Source organism: Bemisia tabaci, chromosome 3 (genome assembly GCF_918797505.1).
Source record: "Bemisia tabaci chromosome 3, PGI_BMITA_v3".
NCBI lineage: Eukaryota > Metazoa > Arthropoda > Insecta > Hemiptera > Aleyrodidae > Bemisia > Bemisia tabaci.
In genome coordinates this window covers 14059230-14079572 of record NC_092795.1, presented here as the reverse complement: position 1 = coordinate 14079572, position 20343 = coordinate 14059230, and the positions used below count along the sequence as shown (strand labels likewise).

General features: G+C 37.3%; 1 long non-coding RNA gene across 3 annotated transcripts; it reads left to right on the top strand.

The window, feature by feature from the left end:
* Nucleotides 1-2906: 2906 nt before the first annotated feature.
* LOC109038444 (uncharacterized) lies at nucleotides 2907-20317 on the top strand. Of its 3 annotated transcripts, XR_011899462.1 has the most exons (5): nucleotides 9829-9843; nucleotides 10615-10761; nucleotides 12161-12362; nucleotides 16088-16286; nucleotides 19879-20317. It is a non-coding gene; the product is annotated as an uncharacterized lncRNA (long non-coding RNA). The 3 variants fall into 3 exon arrangements; XR_011899463.1 differs by lacking the exons at nucleotides 9829-9843; nucleotides 10615-10761 and adding an exon at nucleotides 2907-2921; XR_011899464.1 differs by lacking the exon at nucleotides 10615-10761.
* The last annotated feature ends 26 nt before the right edge of the window (nucleotides 20318-20343 follow it).

The following is a 20343-nucleotide window of genomic DNA, read 5'->3' as shown; positions in this document are numbered from 1 at the left end:
TTCATATTGCACACTGGAAAAAAAACACATTGGATCTAAAGTCCAGACTCTTGAAAACATTGACAAGAAAAAATACTCTTGATTCAATCGGATTTTTGCTTGAATCAAAACGAAATCCGCTTAAATTAAGAGGCTTGGTTATCTTGATTTAAGCTAGATTCTGATTGAATCAAGAGTACTTTTTCTTGTCGATGTTTTTAAGAGTCTGGACTCTAGAAACAATGTGTTTTTTTTTCCAGTGCAGAGACTGTCATTGTGACGTTTAGCGTACAATTTAACCCAAGTAATCTATTATTTCTTCCATAAGCGGAAAATTTTAAATAATTAATAAGAAAACGTTATTACCACAGTCAGGAGTTAATCTAGGGTTAGGATTTTAATAGTTCGACGTCGAGCGATCGAAATCCACATTGCCTTTAGTGTTCCCTACAGGTGTATCTACCGCTTTAGACCTACTGCTCGCGGTGTACACAATATCCGATCAGTGTAAAGCCGCAAGCCTGCAACCCTAGGATCAAAGGATTTTGGGAATATTTCTGCAAAACTTTTTCCTGCTGTTTGTTAAAACATTTTTATCAATGTTTTTAAATGAGGAATAAGCTAACTTTATAGCTTGAAATATAAATAGAATATTATGCTGAAGGAAAAGAAAAATTGGGATGGTTTTAAAGAAATTACGTTAAGTAGTTTTCATAAGAAAAAAAAGTATGGCAGGGTGTCTGCAAATCACAAAAGGAGATACGTGACTTCCCACTTCGGTCAACGATTTGTTAATATCTTGTTCAAAAGTTGATCTTCCTTGAGTTCAAAAGTTGAACTTCCCTGTTGTATGAATTGTTTTTTACTTAAACTTTTGAAAAAAAAACAAGTGACGTTTACTCCTAGGTCAAACTTGGTCTAGTAGTCTTACGGAATTATATATTGTGATGATTATGATAACTGATGCTAAGTTTTCAAATGATTCAGCTTAAATACCCTTAGAAGACGAAATTCAGAGTAAACGACTCTTCCTCGAGCAACTACAATTTAAACCACTGAAAGAAAAAAAAAAAGTTCGGTAAATATGGAACCACGATCCTGTTCGGTACACACAACCGAATTATTCGGTCTGTTCAACCGAATTGTTCGGTTTGTGCAACCGAACCATAATAAATTCTTACAGTTCGGTTCAGTGGACCGAACAGTTCGGCTGAGCAGACCGAATAATTCGGTCGTGTGTACCGAACAAGATCGTGGTTCCATATTTACCGAGCTTTTTTTTTCTGTGAATAAAGCAATTTTTTTTTTTTTAAAAAAATAGTTGATAAACTGTGAAACTGTGATTCTTTAGGAATGGTACAGTATTTATACAATACCTTTCTTTTTTGTGAAGAATATGTATCAAATATCTCCGTTAGAATAACAATCCTGCGGTAAAAAAACGGAAACATTTTTGTGGAATATAGCAACCAGCAAGAATTCTGTTTTAAGAAAAATTTAAATCAAGTGCCGGGGTTTTTTAGTATGAGTGTTACTGTTACACGCGATGGCAAAATTGCTCAGCCCGCGAATCGAAAAACATTTTTGCCCCGTTCGCGGACTGGCCATCCCCGTTGCCAAGTCTGCAAACTGGTCGATGTTCTTGACCAGCTGGTAAAATTGGCGGCCAGTCCCCGGTCTGGTCGGTCAAAAGGCTGATAATTACGCGTAGGGGCAGTTGTTATTAATTGTAAATGCCGCAATCACACGCTGAATGTGGAAGTCATCGGCCCGATGCCTGGCGCAAAATTCAGCATCGATTCATCGACAATCGGATAATGTCGGATTTGTTTGAAATATTCGAATAGATTTGATACACATCTGGATGAAAATAACTCGAATTTGCGAAATTTCAGCTGGGTGATGACTGCTGACTTCCATATTCAGCTGCCAAATTCAGCACGTGACTTCGGCAAAATGCAATCTCTACGCTACCTGCGGGGAATGTCCCTCACGTGCGCTAGACTGAGTCGACTCCGGCGCCATGATACAACTATTCGTGTTTCACGAATGTGCGTGTTGCCCATTCAAAAATTGAAGGCGCTTCAACTTTTTTCACTTCTTCTCCAGAGACAAATATATAATCGAAATAATACCAGAACGGCTTGTCATCTAATAATCATTGATATGAAATAATAATCATTAATGGTGAATTTAATAAAATTATTCTGAAAGTTGCGTTAAAAAAATTTGAAAAACAAATTTCATTCTTGGGACTTCGGTCTTTGGTCATAGTTCCGTTCGGATCACATAATAATATAAGCAGTTGTATCGGGCTCCTATAATCTGTGGCTCCTTCATCTAGAATTATCCTCTTCAAACTTCATCGTAATTCAATATTAAGGAGCCATTAGAGGGAGCATAATTTAGAACAGTCTATAAAAGATATGGCATTTTAATGATTTGATAAGGCCACGTGTGTAGTCCAGTTTTGACATTCATTTACGGAATATGAGCATACTGTTTCGAACTCGTTAACTGCGAACGGATACAACCATGTCCGAAGCTCTGCGCCGTATGGTGCACCGTATTGTATAAACATTTTCTACCGCAAACTATAATAATGTGATATCGCTTGATGACAGTAATACAACCACTACCTGCGAAAAAATTTACCGAGGTGATAAAATGAAGTGTAAACGAGTTCCCAACAATAGTAAATTTTAAGTTTTCAAAGTTATGCAAGGGTGGTCGAATTTCTTCGGTTCAGAATGTTTGTTAAAAGTGTTAAATTTATATTTCGTCAAATCTGTTTAACTTCCCTGTGCTACATTAAGGACTCAGCGAGGACTGAGAAAATAATAGCAGCAGACAGAAATGACCTCCATCTTGTTTGAAGCAATGCCGATAATGGATGGTATAATGTCCGAAGTTTCACGCGACCCCCGAAGTTTGTTTTACATGTAAGTTCATGAACAGCATATCGACGGTGTAAGTCGGCAATCACATAACTCGGTTTGCGACGTCGCAGACTTCAGCTGCCATACTTTATTTTTTACACCGAAATCTACTCAACGGCAATTCTTCAAAACTGCCTTGATTTTCCTCTAATATCCTCCCAAAGCGTAGAGAGTAAAGTAGTCCAAATCTAGTCAGAAATCGAGGAACACTAATTCAGCTGGAACTAAACTTCATAATTTAGGAATCGACAACGACTTTGGCTGTTATGAAACTTGTCAGATGAATCCTATTGAATGTCGAAGTCAATCGGAAACCTATCAGGAAGAGAGTGAATTTGACCATCCTGTTAAGCACCATGTGAAGGGTCATGAGGATGAGGAGCACTACAACAGTGATGACAATCATCCCTCAGAACATTATGTTGAAGATAATCAGGATGAACCATACAATTCTGAAGCTGAGGCTGAAATTAGTGATGAGAATGAGCAGAGTCATGAATTCAAAACCTCGCCAGAACCTACTCTATTAGATAATGAAGAGGATAATTTTTCAGAAATTGAAACTGAAAATTATGATTTTTATCCAGAAACCCGTCATGTTCTAGTTGTAAGAAAGGAATTTCACCCAGAGTTATTTGGATTACATTTTGCAATAAGGAACCACTATCTCTGGCACTTCTGTAAAAGCACCTTTCTGCGTAAGGAAACCAATGGCATATATGTTGTTTCTAAAATGAGCCAGAAACAGTGGTTCCTTATTGCAAAATGTGGTCCATTTGATCCTGACAAGTTCATGGACAATTTTGGCTCTTCAAAAGACGATGAGTTTTTACCGTTTTTGAACATGGACCCAATATAAATCTTGCTTATAAATTTTATCAAGATAATTCACCTCGTCCCAAAATAGCTGTTAGTAAATCCAGGGACATGCTGCAGACCGTCCAAAGTGCAGAATCCTCACAAAGCCGTCAAAACGGCTGTGTCTCGAAAGAGGAAGAAGATGGAAGTTCCTCACCTACTATCTACTATCCTACTACTACTATCCTACTATCTACTATCCTACTATCGTAGATAATGAAAAAGATCTCAGCAAAAGGCCCCGTTTGCCTGGATCTGGTCGGTTAAAAATCCCACCAAAATCTTTTAAACCATCCATCAACCAAATCTCAAACGCTAAAAACTGAAACGTATTTTGAGTGGCACGGAGGAGACGAGTTGGCTGAAAATGCAGCGTCTGTTCCTTCTGACACTTCTGATTCCTAGAAATTTTCTCCATTGTTAAAACCAATCTATAAGGAAAAGGGTGCTTCGTCAATTGAATCAAATGAAGCCTTAAATAGTTTATCACTCGCCTGAGCACAATCCCTTACAAGCATTGGATTTCCCTGAAAGCTTGATTAAAGCTCTACCTGATACTGATAGCCTAATACTATGCTGAACTAAGAAAAAAAAACTCTCTTCAATCCATAATAACATAGTTGAATTTTTAGTTTTTGGGAGGTCAAGTTGGACAGTTTTCGTAGAATTGCCCATTTACGCTTGGAAACTATTTTGCTAAACATGTCAATATATTGTTTTATTTTGTTTTTAAAATCTTTATCCATACTTTCTTGGAAATTTTAAGGATTTATCTTGAAAATAGAAATATTAGTAAAAATTTCAAGTGATTTTGTTCATTACGTTATTCGTAAACAATTGTGCAAGTTTCAGAAGTTTGGCAACATAGCGTCTAAGTCCCAATGGTGCTTGCTTGTGATACTATGGCTGGAAGGTAATGAATCGTATTTTATCAATTTAATATGTATGTATCGAATATTTTTTGTAAAGAGCCTTGTTAAAAATGGGTCGAAATTCGCCCCTTTTTAGGCCCTCGATTTTGCAAACGGGAATTGTGCCAAATTGTTGCATATGATGCCCTAAGTCTCTGGTAAAAATTTCAGCTTGAGTTGAAAAGCGGTTTCGGAGATACAGGGGGGTGAAGTGGGGGAGTTGAGCGGCTGGCGTGCGCTATTTCCGCGGCTGTACCTCGTCAAATTTTTGTTTTGATGTCACCCGTTACATGTTTTTCTATGTAATTTTTTACGTACTTTTCATTTCTGACCTTAAAAATTACTTACAACCACTTTCCAAGACGCTAGGGGGTGAAAATAGGGGTTGAACGGCCAGCGGCGCGCTCTTTCCGCGGCTGTTCCTCGCCAAATCTTCGTTTTGATGTCACCCATCACATGTCTTCCTACGTAATTTTTCGCGTACTTTTCATTTCTGACCTTCAAAATTACTTACAACCACTTTTCAAGGCGCTAGGGGGTGAATGTGGGGGTTGAGCGGCTGGCGGCGCGCTCTTTCTGCGGCTGTCCTCGCCAAATCTTCGTTTCGATATCATCCATTACATGTTTTCTTATGTAATTTTTCGCCTACGTTCCATTTCCGACGTTAAAACTTACTTAAAACCACTTTTCAAGGGGCTATGGATTTTCCGGCAGTTGTTTTTTTTTCTTTTTTTCTCTTTTTTTTTGAGTTCTTTTAATTTATTTTGTATTATTCCCTAAGATCTATTCGGGCGGTATATTTTCAAGTTTTTTTCAGTGTACCTCACACGTCTAACGAGAAAATATATACGCATGATTTCATCCGAACATAAATGTTTACACGCCAAAATGACATAGCAAATATGGGAAAAAATCTGAGATATGCCTCGGGCAGTACATTAATCTGATTAATAAAAATTCTGTCAGTTAGTTCATTGGTTATTTACTCAATAGGTATCATCCATCACCAGCCTACATGTACAGCCATCAAGTAAACCTTTCATGAGGGGGGAGGCACATTTTTAAATCGATAACTTGCCATAGCTCTTAATTCTTCATGCTTTTCTTCACATAATTAAGGTGACGATTGGTCTTTAAGCGTGAACGTGTAAATGTATCTGTGGTCATAATATCCTTAAATACGATATGTAGGCTGGTGATGGATGATACCTATTGAGTAAATAACCAATGAACTAACTGACAGAATTTTTATTAATCAGATTAATGTACTGCCCGAGGCATATCTCAGATTTTTTCCCATATTTGCTATGTCATTTTGGCGTGTAAACATTTATGTTCGGATGAAATCATGCGTATATATTTTCTCGTTAGACGTGTGAGGTACACTGAAAAAAACTTGAAAATATACCGCGCGAATAGATCTTAGGGAATAATACAAAATAAATTAAAAGAACTCAAAAAAAAAGAGAAAAAACGAAAAAAAACAACTGCCGGAAAATCCATAGCCCCTTGAAAAGTGGTTTTAAGTAAGTTTTAACGTCGGAAATGGAACGTAGGCGAAAAATTACATAAGAAAACATGTAATGGATGATTTCGAAACGAAGATTTGGCGAGGACAGCCGCAGAAAGAGCGCGCCGCCAGCCGCTCAACCCCCACATTCACCCCCTAGCGCCTTGAAAAGTGGTTGTAAGTAATTTTGAAGGTCAGAAATGAAAAGTACGCGAAAAATTACGTAGGAAGACATGTGATGGGTGACATCAAAACGAAGATTTGGCGAGGAACAGCCGCGGAAAGAGCGCGCCGCTGGCCGTTCAACCCCTATTTTCACCCCCTAGCGTCTTGGAAAGTGGTTGTAAGTAATTTTTAAGGTCAGAAATGAAAAGTACGTAAAAAATTACATAGAAAAACATGTAACGGGTGACATCAAAACAAAAATTTGACGAGGTACAGCCGCGGAAATAGCGCACGCCAGCCGCTCAACTCCCCCACTTCACCCCCCTGTATCTCCGAAACCGCTTTTCAACTCAAGCTGAAATTTTTACCAGAGACTTAGGGCATCATATGCAACAATTTGGCACAATTCCCGTTTGCAAAATCGAGGGCCTAAAAAGGGGCGAATTTTGACTCATTTTTAACAAGGCTCTTTCATTGCTGGTAATGAGTTCGTTCACACCTGATTCCATAAGTGATTTCAAATTATTATTCCTCTCGGAGGGAAGGGAGCCTATGATTGCCGCCTTCTGACTTAGTTTTCTTTTATTTCTACAAATTGAGTATTATTTATAGTGTGCTTTATTTATTCTCTTTCCTTGTCGTCATGTTGAAAGACACTTACTTAAAGAAAAGGATTCACACCATTTGTTTTAAATTCTATGCGCTAACGTGGGCAAATGTTTATACCAATGACTCGTGATCTTAAATAACTTAAACAAATTTTTGTTTAAGTGTTTTTCTTTAATGCTCCAATTTGATTTTTCAAAAGTAGGGCAAATAAATACCTAATTTTTTTATATTTTGATCAATTTAATATTCTTTTCAACCTCTTTTACATCATCCATTTCAGAAAACCCACAAAATTTACACATTTTTAGTTTTCTGTGTTGCATGATTGCTTGAGTTGAGAAATGTGTATCTCCGATGCGACATTTCAAAATGTCTCTTTATACCAATTAATCCAAATATCTATTCAAAATTTTCTGCTAATGTTTTAAATAAGTGAAGCAAATTCCTAAGAAGCTTCTGTGAAAACTGTTAGGATCTTCTCTTTTAAATAAAAATAAATAAAACACAGGCGGATGTTTGCAATTATACAATCGGAGGTACACATTTTCAATTTCAAACTTTAGTATGAAATACATTTTACTCTACATTTTAAATCAATTTGAACAATTTTTAGAATTCTGCAAAATTTTTATATTACTTTTACATCCGCTTTAATTGAAAAATCCCAGAAAAGGTTTCCTAATTTGTTTTCCCAAGAGATACCTAGTTAATTAATTTTTGTTCCAAGTCCCAAATCTTTCAAGGCCACCAGGGCGGTCACAGTAATAGCAATGACTACTAGAAAAGCTTTCGCGAAACTCGTAAATTCAAGAGCCCCCTTGAGAACTATTAATTTTAGGAGAGAAAACTGTTTTCTTTTTTTTTCTATCTTTTTTTCGTCTTTTTTGCTGAATTGAAAGAGGTACAGTTTCAGTAAAAAAATGATCAAAAAACTCTTTGATGAAAAAGGTCTGCTACGATTTTCAAACAAGTAAATTGTTAAGAAGAAAAAGAGTGATTAATTAAGGTTCATAAATAATTAGTTTTCACGTCGTATTTTCTTCTGGACGTATTAATCGCTAGCGCCGACTTCATACATTGTTTTCCATGGGGAAAGATTAGGTAATTTAGGCGGCTTGGGAGGCGCCGCGCCGTGCTAGGCGCTGTCTTTCTTAAGTTCCCCTTCGATTTTGCCGCATAGGCAACGAATATACCAAGGAGTGTGAATCATCTATTCGAAAAACATTTATGTAGAACAAGAAGATTAATGCGATACGAACCGCCAACCGATATTGGTTAACCTATATATTGGTAGGAGGTAGGCGTTGCCTATCTGAAGTGCGCCTTCACTTTTTCTGCGTAGGCAACATGCCAATCTGAAAGCACGAATCGCTTAGTCCTTTTTTCTGCCAAAAGAGAGAATGAAAAGCCATTTTATTGATTCGACTTTCAACCCAGAACATGACAGGTTCAAACATTCATCCACCATCTTTTCCTCGAAATTTTATCTTCTGAACTGCAGGTATGCCTCAAAACGGCCCAATTCTATTCAAATGAAACATTTTTTCCCCTTCTCCCAACCAAAATATCCGCAAAAAAACTATTTAAATCATTTTGAGACCTACTATCGATAGAAACATGGAGGTGAACATTTTTTTAAAGATCAAATGCGGCCTCTGAGGTGCAAGACGAAAGGAAGAATTACTGCTGACAGAAGAAAACGAGAGACCTTAACCTTCAGATGCCCTAGCTGGGTCAGATTTGCCGTGCTAAGGAAGAACGCCGTATGAACATTCGAAAGTTGCCAAATTTCCTTCGATAAAATGTTTATATTTGAGGCTAATTAAGAATATTTTTCCTTGAAATTTTCAGACATTTTAAATCAAATTACAAACAAAATTATCTGAGAAATTGATAAACAAATATTCAAACATTTTCCTGCAAATTAGTGGTTTGCCACGAAAAATTTGGCAACACCAGGAGGCTCATACGGCGTTTTTCCTTACCACGGCAGAGATTTACTCGATGCTTTCTAAAAACAAGTGCCCTGCGGGTTGTATAGGTCCGGTGCATACAAGCTTTAGACATAGGTCTACAAGTAGGTACATCGTCAAAAATAATCAGGCATCAAATTGAAAAAAAGGAAAAATCGATTGTCAGGGAATTTTTCTGGACAACTACCCCTAGAAAATCCAAGTTGGGTCAAATTGACCCAACATCTTTTCTGGAGAAGTTAGTGGGCCGGTACACAGGAGCTTTACGTACAGATCTACAAATCGACGGTCTAAGTCCTCAACTACGTATCTCGTTTGCGGTGTTTGAAAATCTCTGCTCCTTCATTATTTATTTTAAAGAGAGACAATCGTCATCATTCCTTGAAGTTTTCGCAGAATTTTCTTCGCACAGAGAATATAAATCATGTCAGTTTTAAAGATTTGCCATTGAGTAGTTTTCCGTTCAAAAAATAAAGTATTACAGGAAGTCCGCGAAGTCGCAAACCTAGTTATGTGATTGCCGACTTCCGCCGTCGAAATACATCCTAGAAAAGACCTCATTAGCAGCATAGAGCGGTGGAGCATTGCAAATTCACTTCTCGCCCCATCACGCTTTCAATTTTGCAGATTCAACAAGGACATTCATCAAGCACGAATAGTTGTATCTCTGTGCCGTCATCAACGCGCCTCCTTTTCCTTGTGTGTTTGCTTTATTTTTAGTGGTGCATCAAGGGACGCGTGAGCAACGCAGCCGAAGATTGAAGACGTAATCCGGCCTCGTTTTTAACTTTGCTCCGGAATATGAGCGACACCTAATCATCATAGAGCGAAAAATTACAAGATCACGCCTCGCGCCATCGCGCCTTCAATTTTGCAGATGCAACACGGACATTCATCAAGTACGAATAGTTGTATCTTTGCTCCGCATCAGCGCGCATCCTTTCCCTTGCTCTATTTCCACATTATTTCAATGCCTTTCGTTTGTCAATGTGTTGTCGTCGTTTGTGGTTTTTGTAGAGAAGACTTCGAGTCAATTTGACCCGACTTGGGACTAGGCGTTTAAAAAAAGTCTGGGCCATCGAAGGGTTAAGAATTATTTTCCTTAATTTCTTATTTCGTTATTCATACACGACGGGAAGTACTAAAAATGCTAAAGAGTATGAGAGCCAAAAAAGTTTTTAACATTTTTGTAAGTCCTCCCCTGGTTCTTTTCTTAGCATTAATAGGGTGTTCCTCAAACCCTCTCTTACTGGGCCCTTAAATTGTTTTACATCACTTGAAAAAAAAAAGAAGAGAGGGGGGAGGGAGAGAGGGAGGGGGAGAGAGAGAGAAAATAAATCATAAATCTGGCACTTTAAGTAGATGACCTGTTCAGAAATTTTTGTAGAGGCTTTACCTACAGCGTTTTCCTTAGCACGGTAGTATGGCAGAAACAAGCGTCGCGTCGCATCAAGTTGTGTAGCATAACAAATGATCCAGAATAAGCGCGTGTCTGTATTGAATAAGCGTGATCAGGAAAATATACTTCCCAGAACTTGGTGCCACTAATTAGCGTTCGTTTTCTCGAGTGTTTGAACCGAATTAAAAAATTAGGTATTATTATATAGTATTCCAGGTTGATTTTTGCGCAAATTCACTTACCCACACATAATATATTTTTTTAACTTTAGGTTTTTTTTGGTCCGTCATCGACCGATTAACCTCATTTAGGAGCAACGGTCATCAAGGACTGTAACGGCTTGTTTGAACCGGCAGGACCACCATGAGCAACAGAAAAATGAACTTTATCTGAGATTACTGCCTGTTACCGAGCAAAAGTAGGTGTATTATAAAAATTCACCGTCCCCAATTTCTTAATATATTCGTTTTAGACATGTAAAACACGTTTAGAAGAAGAAATGAGGAAAAATCAAGAGGACAAGTTTAAGTCAAATTTCCGTTTCCCGTCCATGGATTCCCGCGCTCATTTACACACTCACACAAGCGCCCAGCGCCAAACCTGGCTTCACTTTTTCCCCATGCTTTTAGATACGAGCACTCCGTCTTTATGTCTTTGGTTCAGCTAAACTAATGTCATAACTCATAACGCCGCTAGTCGTTATGCGTTACAGATCTAGAACCTCTCGCAGCTCCGTATCGTTCAGAGTTCCTCTATGCCGTGCGGCCGATGATGCTCCATCTGCACCGGTCGTCCCTCGTCTTTCACCACGCGCGCTTGCTCGCTCGCGCTTGCTGTAGTCAGGTTTTGGAGGTCGGACCCAGGTTTTTTTATATAGAAGTAGACCAGGGAGCGTAAAAAGGGGGGCAAAATTTGAATTTCCCGCCAATGAAAAATGGCGGGAATTTCAAAAGCAGAAGATTGAACTGAGCGGAAATGTGGAATCGTTAGTAGGGTAAGGTAAGCGAATCGAAGATATGCTTCTTTTCTGCAGACTATCCAAAAGTGACGAAACACTTCTTTCCGTTTGTTCCGTTTCGTTTTAGTCTTGGCGTGAAGTTTGAAATAAATGCTGATTTTTTTATTTGGATTCTTATTGGTTCAATCGCTCCCAGTCAGAAGAAGATTGAACAAATGAGAGTCGAGTATAAAAATATTTTTATTTTTTTTTGGTCGTTCTTATGTCGAAGCGGGCTTAAGAGAGCGCGAAGCGCCCTCAGGGGGTTGGTCCGCGTAGCGGCCAGGGGGTACAGCTTCCTAGTACGATCTAGAGACTGATTCAGTTTTTCCAAACTAACCACTCTCATGGTCATAATTTATAATGTAATGAAACAGTGATAGTGCGTAGAACAAAAATCTGAACATTCCTCTCAGATGGCTGAATGACCATAGAAACATAAATAGTACTGGCATATCGACGGCGTAAGTCTGCAAGCACATATCTCGTTTGCGGTGTCTGAAAATCCCCGCCTCTACGTTATTTATTTAAAGGAGAACAAATTGACATCATTCCTTGAAGTTTATGCAGAATTCTCTTCGAATGGAGAAGAAAAATCGTTGTAGTTTTCCGTTTAAAAAATAAAGTATGACAAGAAGTCTGCGAATAAGTCGCAAACCGAGTTATCTGATTGCCGACTTACACCGTCTATATCTGAAAACGTAATGTCTTTAAAATTCATTATATTCATTTATTACGTTTGACAACAATGGAAGCTTTTACTTTGGGGTTGAATTTCTTTCCCACGTCCTTGTCCACGTCTACGTCAGTTGTTTTTCAGGTCTCCATACTGTTATGCGTGGAATTTGCGATAAAATTGGAGAAGAAAACTCGCGGGGCGAGGAGGGAGATTTCGTGACACCGAGACTCTCAGACTTGATGATCCACCAGAGACGTCCTGAACGTCGAACCGAGCACTTGCGAAGTACCCACATAGTCTAGTGTTGGACTTTTTCTTAATTCCTCCAAGAAAAGCAATAGACGTGAGTGACTTGTACTAACATTCTTATTCATTAATTTTGACTTATATTTTTCCAGGCTGTTTTCGTCACTTTTGTGAGTGTTTGTATTTACTCTTCGAGTTTTTTCCCAAACATAATATGAAATTCCAGATCAAATTAAAATCAAGCTAGGATATAAATATTTTTGCTATCAAGGGTATATGTGAAGGGACTTATCCTTTTTTTGTTGCGCACGAATTTTGATTGAAGTCCGATGAAATCCTATCGATCGGTTCAGATATTTAAACGCAGGGACGGATCCAGCAATTTAGCGACACAGGATTTTCTCCATTTAAACCTATGTTGAGTGATAGATTTTTTTCGGAGCACCTGGTCCCTTCAAGAATCGATACATCTCCATAGGTTTAAATGGAGAAGAAAAAATGTTGCTAATTTGCTGAATCCGCCCATTCTTAAATGCCTTCCTGATGAAATCATCTACTGACTCATAGCCTCATCTCGTAAATCTTACACAGTTGACAAACACCGAAAAAACATTGATGTTATTTTAACCTTCTGTATGTAAAAAGAGTGTGCGAGAACTCACAAAATGCTGAATAACCCACAACAGCAGTTAGTTTTACATCTTGACATTGCTGAAGTAACCGCTGTAAGCAGTTCATTCAGGATTTTCTAAGATCTCGCACCCTTTTTTTACATCCAGAATGTTAAATCAACTTAAATTTTTCTTCGGTGTATTCGTAATAGTTTAATACATATCGACGTGAATCACGACGTTTCATAATAGTGTGAGATACTTACATTTAATTTTAATTAATTTTTTCTTCGACATATTTACTTAATGTTTTTTTTAAAATCCGGAAGCTATTGCTGTTACATGGCAAAGGGAACAATCGAAATTTTTAGAAGTAATCAGGATCAGAAACTCTTTACGAAAATTAAAAACAGTGAATCCCATCGCAGATCGAGATATAAGTAATGTTTTTGCGTGTGCTTATTTCGCGTTACATTTTAAATATTTTTCTTATAGTTACATCTGTTAAAAAATAAAATTAAAATTACGGTTTTAAGATTTTATAGCATGCGTTTCTCTCTGAATAAGTAGATTACAATGCGGATTCAATATGAGTGCTTTATAAGGTTGTCGCTTATTTAGTTAAAGAGTCTAAACAAATCATTCTTCATTAGGTCACTTTTCCTGGTCGAGGTTTAACTTAAAGTAAATAACTGGATTTCATGTACAGCATTTCATTTTCATAAATTTTTCTAGCTTATCTTATTTTTTCTCTAAAATTGTTGACAAAAAATGCTCTTTTAAACCATTATCATGGTCACCAGATGGTTATTACTAAATCACCATATACCTCCATTATTTACGGAAAATAGGATACCTTAGGGTGGCCCAATTACACACAGCAAAATTTATTTTGCGAATTTTTTTGGTCTTACCCCCTAGAACTGTTCCATTTGATCAAAAAACACTCTCTGCCAAGTTTCAGCCAAAGCGGATAATATTAACCCGTGCCGACAGAGCCATCTTTTTTATATGGGATTTTACATTGAAAAACACTTTTTTCCAGAAAAATCCATTTTTCGAAAAATGTGTAATTTCTAGAAAAAATCTGAGGTCATATTCGGCTTCAGCAGGAAAAATTGAGTGGGAAATCGTGTATTGTGCACTTCAAAAAAAAAAAATTTACCCCTTGTTATAGCGGCGAAACAACTGAAACATCTGGAAAACGCTAAAAATGGATAAAATGACGGTGATAAATCCAAAATAATTACGTACGTCTGCATCCGAAAACAAAGCTAAACATATGATAGGTGATTCCTATGTACTTTTATACGCTGAGTCCGAAAATGCTATCCATTTTTGTTTATTCTATCAGGATTTTCCGGAAAACCGATTTTCTTGTATAAAAAGAGGGTTTTCCGGGGAAAACTCAAGTTTCAGGAAATAAACCTCAACATGTGACGGATGTTTTTTATGTGTTTTTCAACGCTGAGTCCGAAAATAAAGTCAAAGTTGGTCCATTACATCGAGGTTTTCCGGGGAAAACTCAATTGTCAGGAAATGAACGATCGACTTGTAATAGAGGTTTTTGATGTGTTGTTTAACGGTGAACTCGAGAATCATAACCGTTTCCCTCTATTCCACTAGGAGTTTCTGAGAAACTAAATTTTTCCCGTAAAAACGGTAATTTTCTAGGGAAAACTCGGTAAATCGATTTTCCGGAAAACCTCGATTTAATTAAGTAACTTTAACTTAATTTTCGGACTCAGCGTTGAAACACACATTAAAAACATCCGTCACATGTTGAGGTTTATTTCCTGAAAATTGAGTTTTCCCCGGAAAACCCTCTTTTTATGCAAGAAAATTGATTTTCCGGAAAATCCTAATAGAATAGAGAAAAATGGATAGCATTTTCAGACTCAGCGTATAAAAGTACATAGGAATCACCTATCATATGTTTAGCTTTGTTTTCGGATGCAGACGTACGTAATTATTTCGGATTTATCACCGTCATTTTATCCATTTTTAGCGTTTTCCAGATGTTTCAGTTGTTTCGCCGCTATAACAAGGGGTAAATTTTTTTTTTGAAGTGTCCAATACACGATTTCCCACTCAATTTTTCCTGTTGAAGCCGAATATGACCTCAGATTTTTTCTAGAAATTACACATTTTTTGAAAAATGGATTTTTCTGGAAAAAAGTGTTTTTCAATGTAAAATCTCATATAAAAAAGATGGCTCTGTCGGCACGGGTTAATATTATCCGCTTTGGCTGAAACTTGGCAGAGTGTGTTTTTTGATCAAATGGAACAGTTCTAGGGGGTAAGACCAAAAAAATTCCGACATTGCCAAATTTGGGCCACCCTAAGGATACCTTGAGCATAGCATGATGTGAGAGAGGATGAGAACAATATGTTTTAAGATAATTCTACCAATGCCAAAAAAATGGAAAAAATGCCGAAGGAAACTTTTTCTCATGAAGAGAGTGCAAGGGATTTTTTTTTTTTTTTTTAGTTCTAAGAAATAATGATTTTCGACCAAACCCGAGTTATACCCGCAAATGTAAATGCAATAATTGAATCAGTACGGAGTAAATGTTGCGTAACCTATATTATGCAGTGATGAACAAGAAGGTAAAAAATCTCGCGGTTATCACGAATTAACTTTGGGAGAACATATGGTGACTGTCATGTTTTTAAAATAATTTTTCAGTTTTCAGCATTATTTTTTATTCATGCGAGTCTCTTTTTGTTCTGCTTACTAAAACGATTGTTTTTCTTTTTCGTGTGTCTATGATCTTTCTCTTAGTGATTCTTAATGCCTCCAATAAGTTGTATGTATCAAGTTAGTTAGAGGTAAAGTTGTTATCCTCGCTTACTGATCATCCCAGAGGTTGCTTCAAAGCGTTCATTCATATCGGGACTGTTGCAAGGATAATTTCTAGAAGTCACAAATCGAGTGCTCTCCTTAGTGTGTCCATCATTATAGATAAATTATTTTGAAAAAAGATGAATACGTCATTTGAAATTAGTTTTTGTTGTGAGTCATGGTATTCTATTTTTATCTGAACTCATTTTCTTCCCTTACTTCTACTGCATTCATACAATCGTAAATGTTTTACAAACTGCGATTCTTTTTTTTTCTTCTTCCTCTTTTATTGATTTTACATGGGTAAACATTTGATCCGTATGTCTTAGACCATTTTTGCTGCATGAATTTTATTTTAATTTTTAGGAAAATGGACCAAAGACAAAGAGACAGAAGAGCCGACGATCTTAACCCGAACAATAAGGGGGGTGGAGGTTATGGAAGTCGCCCTCGCGCAGACGCGCAGCATTCATCAACCGAAAACCGGGCAATGCAGTTGAATCCAAACAATCCACGTTTCCAAGGAAATCCGCGGGATCAAGCCCAGAATAAATAAACGCCCAAGGTAATCCTTTGCATTTATATCGATAGAAAACACTGCAGGGGTCAATATTTTTCTCCTGAGCTTGTGGTTATTTCAATCACATGAACAAGCGCGGGAGGTAGTGCCGATCCCCAGAAATATTATTCACACTGCATGTGAGAGGCTGAGGCGAAGGGCTCCCGAATCACCAATGGAGATGTTGCATGTGTGAGGGATTTGCGATTCGACCATTGATTCTTATGTAAAAGTTCGCGAAAAACACGATGGTGCCACTGGTTTTCTCTGAAATCATCTCCCAAGCTCAAAAAAACTCTTAAAGTGAGGCCAAAATGGAGGGGATATCCCACGCTACCCTCAGAGTCCACCTCTACATCAAAACAAACTCTCCATGCAAAGATAGGGAGCAAATACATTAGCAGTGATGCCGTGTTTTCAGTTTTAGAGTCCCCAAATAAAATGGCATCACTGCTAATGTATTTTCTCCCTATCTTTGCATGGAGAGTTTGTGTTGATGTAGACGTGGACTCTCAGGGTGGGGTGGGATATCCCCTCCATTTTGGCCTCAACTTGAGAGCTTTTTTTGAGCTTGGGAGATGATTTCAGAGAGAACCAGAGGCACCATCGTGTTTCTTGCGAACTTTTACATGAGAATCAATGGTTAAATCGCAAATCCCTCACACATGCAACATCTCCATTAATTTATTCAAATCTTTCAAACTCACGGCATGTCCAAAGCTAGATTTTTTAAATATTCTTTTATAATATTTTTTTTTTTTGTAAATTGAAAAAGAACAGGGTGCAAAAAAGAGCATCCCGGTAATTTTTGTACATCCGCGACACAGCTCGTACTTTCCGCGCTTTTTTTCTCCTCACAAGACATTCTGGTTGATGCTACAAGATCCCTGGAGCACACATAAGAAAAGTCCAAGACGACCTTTTTCGCCACGTTACGTTTTGTCACGAAATTGTTTTCCGGCGCTTGGATAATTAAAACTAAACAGCTGTTACATCGGGCCAAATAAATTCTGCAATTTTAATCTGTAATTTTTTTCTGTAACTCTATTGAACTTATGATGTTTTCTGAGTTTGTTTCTAGACGATTAAAAAAAAAAAAAAATTGTGGACAAAGCAGACGGCGGACGTCATTTTGTATTAAGTATACGAGATTCGTTGTAGCCGAGCAGCTTTGCTCAATTTTCTCTCGTTCGGAAACTGTCCCTGGTAGAAGCAAATTTAAATTCATCAAAAAACCGAGTGAACTTGCCAAGGGAAACCGTTGACACTTTCCCGTCAAAACCGTATTATTTCATTTTACAGGAACTTCAAATAAGCTCCTCTACGCTAGAACGACTCAAATAGCTCGATGATTAAATTAATATACAATTTAAATTTAAATTAATAATTAGGCAATTGACCAGTTTCCAACTGTTTATCAAAAACATAGTCTAAAGAAAAAAATTTAGCAATAGAGAAGGAGAGGTAGAATAATAAATACATAAAGAAATATAGTTAGTAATATTTAAGTGCTGTACATAAAACAGCACTTCCCCGCAGCTTCTTTCCCGCAACAACTTTTCAGCCAATGAGCGTCTTGCGATGCTGTCGAGTCTACAATAACAGTCCATTTCACGAAACCTGAAACTTTGTGTTCGGCATTAAAATCCGTAAATTGGCAACGCATCAGTCGCCAGTCGCTCACGCGATGACCCGACCTTTTTTCTACGCGGCATCTCTTTAGTTCACCGATGAGAGGCCGGCAAACCCGTCCACTGTGAGGGTAGGAACATTAGCACCCTATATCCCTCCTTAATGACCCCTAGTACCGGAACAAAAATTTCTTTGCCGTTGAAAAGTTCATCTTACAGCGGGAAAATTGAGCTTTTGTACGAAATTATGATAAAAACGCATTCAAATTCCGTCCAATTTTCTTGATTTTAAGAGGATGGAATCGCGGTGGTAAAATCAAGATAATTGGACGAAATCTTTAAAGTTACCATAAATATTTAAAATTAATTTACATTCACTGGAAGAAAAAGTCGCTTGAATCTAGACTCCAGACTCTTAAAAACATTGACTCGAAATAAAATACTCTTGCGATTCAATCGGACTTTTCGCTTGAATCAAAAGGAAATCAGCCGTAATCAAGAGGCTCGGCTCTTCAATTCAAGGAAAAATCTGATTGAATCAAGAACATTTTTTCTTGTTAATGTTACCAAGAGTTTGGACTCTAGATCCAAGAGACTTTTTTTTTTACCAGTGTTCAACGTGCATGAATCAATATTTTCTCCCAGATTTAGCAAAAAGTACCAATTAATACGAATAGCAATGACGTGAAAATAGTGTGTGTCCAACATTTTAGTTATTCGGCACGCTTTTCCAACGTTTTCATGTTGGAATTTTCCTCTTGCCTTTTAGTTCAGGACCTAGTCTAATCGAATCGCCCATTTCTCAAACTCCTTGCTCTAATTATTTTGGGTTGATGCAAAGAAAGTTTACACCGAGGAAAATGTGTGTTTGAATCAGATTAAACTTGAAGGATCCTACTTAACAATTTTTGAATAATTAAATTAAGCACATAGAAAGTCAGTGTGCTGGCGGGTTCCGTATTTTTATGTGAACAAATTTGGTAATAGTAGGTATACGCTAAACGCGTGTGATGAAACCCTTAAATAAATAGCAAATGGCGTAGGACGTAGTGAATTCGTAAATAGTTTTCTAGTGTATCTCGATATGCGAAAATGTTCGGTCATGACCTCTCTACCATAAAATATTCATATATTATTTTCCTCAATAATTCCAATTCGTTTGAAAAATTCGAGTTGCTCTAGAGAAGAATTGAATGAAGAAGTGCCCAATTGTTTTGAAAGGAATGACTGTTGAAGTGTTGATTCGAGAGAAATTAGGTTTTTACAGAAGACATTAAGTAGAGCGTTTTTCTCAGCAGACGTGAATAATGGATCTATCCACCGATACATCCTACTGAATCGACCCTTCATCTATTACAAGTTGGCAACACTGTTTTTTCTCCATTTAAATGTATGTTAAACAAAAAAACTCTATATAGGTGAGGCAGCCTGGTTCACCTGGAATCGATATATTCGATGGCTTTGAATGGAATATTAACAGTGTTGCCAAATTGCAAAAATAGTCTCTGTTATCGGTGAAATCTAAAAGAACCCACAATGAGCACATTAAGAACGTCTGAAATGCGCTGCAAAAATCATAGCAGCTAGTAATCAGGGTTGCTCGAGAGATATCGTCGGTAAAACTGCAGAGATGCGCTGGACGTCCAATGATATTTTATTTACCGAATAGAAAACTTCTCAACAGATTTTTTTTTTTTTTTTTAACTTTGGTGATATTTTTTCTCTTTGTGGAGTATGTTCTACAAAATGGTCAAGCCATGACATTGCTTTATGTTCCTTTGAAAAATAATATTTGGAACACCGCCACCGATATACGCGTTTCTGCAATTACGCCGTCATAATGAGAGAAAATAAACAATTTTGCAAAATGTGCACTTTTTCTGATTTTTGAACCCCCTTTTGTGTAATTTGTACGTTTTTTTATTAGATTTTGAACATTAATTGTGATGTGTACCTTTTTTTTTCAGATGGACCTCAGCTTTTTAGCCACGGATAATTATCTGCTTCAATTTTTTTTTGACGTTCCATCAATTGACAACTTGTACTTGCATTATTACTGCTACTACTACAATTTTGCGTGAATATTTTCTAAATCTATAAATACAGCTTATTTGGATGACAATACATATTTTTTTAAAAAAATAAAGCACCTTGCAAATCCTCATTTTTTAATTTGGTTCTCACCTTCGTGGGTGGCATTCTTTTTCTGCAATCACAATTCTCGGCATCAGGTTTCAAATATTTTGGTTTGCTGCTGCCGGAATATCTTGAGAACAGATAATTAATAAGAGCAATGTAAAAGACACAGAAACCCTTAGCTTTTAGGAGTTACAATTTGTTTCCAAATTTATTCTAGCGCTTGCGAGCCATATCATTTTCTCACCACCCGCCGAAACTTTATATCATGTTGACGCGATAAAAGTATTTACTTA